Below are 4,175 nucleotides of genomic sequence, written 5' to 3' on the forward strand. Positions count from 1 at the left end.
CATGGCGATTCCTTTTTAGTATAAATATACGGCTTCTATAATTCAGAAAACTCACCACACCTTTCTTCTCGACTTTGCTCATATCAAAACATTCTCTCAAGCAATCAAAGGGCTAGCTTTAACTCTATTTCCGATTTGAAACCATTCAAGACATTGTTTCTTTTATATTTTATTTGTCTATTGCTTATGTTTTGTTTTATTTTATATTTATAATTTATTTTATGCAAACAAATATACAATTTTTAAACAAAAATTCCGCAGCTTAATTTAGATTGACATACTAAATTTCGTCTAACCCTTACTTTATAACATATAGTATTTCTTGCTATAACTTTAACTTTTATTATGTCTACAAATTAAAAGTGATAATATTTTGAAATCTATTTACTCCGCGCAGGGCGCGGGTTATCACCTAGTTTTTATTATTAAAATAAGTGTAGTTTAAAATATATTTTATCAACGTATATAAGTTATTTTTATTTAATGTATATATTATTAGAAATAATTTATATATTTACAAATAGACATATTTAAAAATGGTAATTAAAGAAATAATAATATAATAAAGTAACTTTATAAATTTCAATTATTTTTATCAAAAGTTAAATAATGCAAAATTAAAAGGTCAAAGTAAACTTGAATAAATCAAACTAAAAACAATTACATTATGGTTTTATTTTTTAAACTAATAAAACTAAAATATAAAAATAGAAAATTTTATTTATATATAACATTTTTAAATATTTTATATCTGCGCATGACGTATGAAAAGTGTTCTTACGTAAAGAAAGCAAAATTAATGGAGTTAGTGTGATTATTGACAGTGCGTTGGAAGAGGACTTTGTTTAAGATTAGTTAAGAGGCCTTTTCGCAATTTTCTGAACACAGTATCATTTCGTTTGTTTCGATTCCAGAATTCCATGCTTCTAATCATTATTTTAAACTTGATTAATGACATTGCACCCAACGTTTTGTATATAACATTGCACCCAACGTTTTGTATATAACACTTTTATCTCAGTTCCATGTGTTTATTGGGTGAGCTTTAAAAACTCGAAATTATAATTAAATTAAAGCAAAAAGTTTAAAAATTTACAGGTTATTAGTTATTTTCCGTGACGAAGACATATTTTATTTGTAATAATATTGGTTGATAAAGTATTTTCAGTTTATATGTAAATTTCTTTTTATTAATTAGGGAGATAACAAAGAAATATGTTACTTGAAATATACTGTATGATACCAACTAGGTCTGGGACTTATTATCCGAGATCCGGATTCGATCCGAGATCCGTTCCGGATCTGCTCCGAAAATAGGATATTTGGGGTGTCCGGATCCGAATCCGGATAGTAAAATCTTGGATCCGTGCAAACCGAATCCGGATCCGGATATCTTAATTTTTAGGTCCGGATATCCGGATCCGGATCCATATTTTTAAAATTCATTAAATTTTTAAATTTTATTTATATTTATATTTGATATATTAATATTTATACATGAATTAATCTTATAATATTATATTTTAGTTTTTACAATATTATAAATATAAATAAATATATTTATAAATATTTAATTTATGTATTATATTAAAAAATTAGTATTATTTGTTAAAAAATTTATTTTTAATTATTTTGACGGATCCGGATCCGGATATCCGCGGATAATAGAATATCGAGACGGATATCCAAAACCCGGATATCCGGAAACCACGAATCCGGATCCGGATATTAAATCCACGGATCCGACAGATCCGGATCCGGATACCCTAAATTTCCCGAATATCCGAATCCGTCCCAGGGCTAATACTAACTGCAGACATATATACTATATACTTTTGAAAAAATTAGTGTGTTTGAAAGTTTTAACACAATATTTTTATAATATGAGAATAAATAAAAGAAAGCTGTGTTATTTGATATTATACATATTCCTACATTACCAGTTTACCTCTGAGAAACAAATATATCGTAATAACACTGAATTACAAGAAATAATAACGGTGAGTTCACCAACAAATTTAGTTTATAAGGTATGATCATAAGCATCATCAAACTAATTAGTTCATTTTTGAAGTTAAATTTTAGTTATATTGAAGACCACATTTTATATAACCGTCGATATGCGTATCTTTCCGTAGGAAGGTTTTGAGGCATTACGTATACAGAGTTGGTGTTTCTTTTTTTTCCATAGGCACGTTAAGAACTTTAGTTTTTTATGCTATTGTCAATCATTTAATCTGGCTTACAAGTTGATGTTGTATATCTTTCACACGCATAATATATATTCATGTACATTCTCAACAACACGCGTCCATAAAAAGTTTATCACTGCTATTAATTACTTAAATATTACCTTTTTCGTTTTACAAAGAGTATAACGTTTTAAAGTTCCATTTCATAACAGCAACGTTTTAAAATTTTAATTTCGTTATATATAGAAAGTGTATTATTTTATCTTTTCAATACAAAAATTTAAATATAATTTCATTTTTAACTTTGATGTTTTACTGTATTTAATAGAGAGAAAATATTATTAATATATTAATGTTACGAGATTTAATATGGAAATTTTGTTATACTACTCAGTACATTATATATGTACGATTCTTTTGGTGACGAATAATAAATAACGAGAGAAACTGGTCACAGTTACGAGTTTTAATAACATAAACAAATTTCGAAATTCTCTAGAAGATATGAAGAATATTTGCATGAGAAGCAATCCGAGTTTGGTGGATTTTCGTCAAAATTTGTTATGGCCTCAATGGTAAGACGTCATGACTCCACACTCCATTTTCTTTAATGGCGGCAGACGAGGGGAAAATCTGTAGGTTCCATAGAATCTATAGGAATATCGATTCCACGTGTTTCATATAATCTTTTTTACATAATTTTGTTTAACATTTATCGTGGGAAATGACACAACTTAGAGCACCATTGACCCTGGTTAATGGTTCTTAGTTATGAGTTTTAGCAAAAAAAAATAATTAAAAAATTAATGGGTTTCATTCACTGTTTAAGAACTGCCTCTTCTTCCTCTTCTGTAAGGGCCGAATCATGGGTGGTTTTTGGACTGTTCGCGGGTTCCACCGACCGACACGTGGCGGTCCGCGATTAGTTCACTTTTAATTAATTTTTTTTATCAGACAAAAAAAAATAATTCAAAAACCTACCAATGAAACAGTGCATGGGTTAATGGTGTTATTAACTAGAGTTTAATAACTTTAGTTAACGTCGATTAGACATATATTAGTATTTATAAAAAAAAATTGTTTGAGAAATGGCATTAGTATTTATAATTTAAAATAAGAAAAATCCTATAATAACCAACTAGCTTAGAGTCTTTAAAGTATCAACTAGATTTTGACCCGCGCTTCAAAAGCGCGGGTTTTTTTCCAAGTAATAATAATGTTTGATATGAATTATTATTTTAGTTTTGATGTTTCGAAGTATATTATTAAGTTACAAAATTATAAAATTTATAAAATATTTTATTTTAGAATTTATACGTATATTTTTATGTTACAACGTCATCATTGCATTTTGTGTGTTTTTTGTAAGAGTTATATGTTACAACGTCATCATTACATTTTGTGTATTTTTGTAAGAGTTATATTTGTTGAGTTGATGAGACAAAAATTTTACTTGGCAGATTTTGAGCTAATCTAATAGTATATAATTGTAGAATTTTTAATAGTTTTAGCAGTGTTTTCATACGTGACCCAAACTTACAGTCTCAGAAGTAAATCATGTGATTCATATATAATATGGTATGAATTTTGTTAAAACCTTATATATAAAAATCTGATAAAACTCGGTGAAAACGTAATGATATATATATCATTCTATCATTGACCCACTATCCAATATTGGTTGATCCGATAAAATCCCATATAAATTGACTCGTATTATGAGTCTCTTTGTTTAACCTATTTTAGCTAACTGTTAACAATTTATTTTTATCAAACAAAATACATTAATTTTATTTATAAATATTCTGACTTACAATATTTTTAAACTATAAATCAAAATTTATTATTTCATCTTTAATATTTTGAAATTTTATATTTTAAAAGTAAAGTATATTATAAATATATGAATATGTGTTATGATGTATGTATAATTATTTTAAAATAGATTACAAATGATATATATATATATATATATATATATAT

The sequence above is a fragment of the Brassica oleracea genome, chromosome C4 (assembly GCF_000695525.1).
Source record: "Brassica oleracea var. oleracea cultivar TO1000 chromosome C4, BOL, whole genome shotgun sequence".
NCBI classification, from domain to species: domain Eukaryota; kingdom Viridiplantae; phylum Streptophyta; class Magnoliopsida; order Brassicales; family Brassicaceae; genus Brassica; species Brassica oleracea.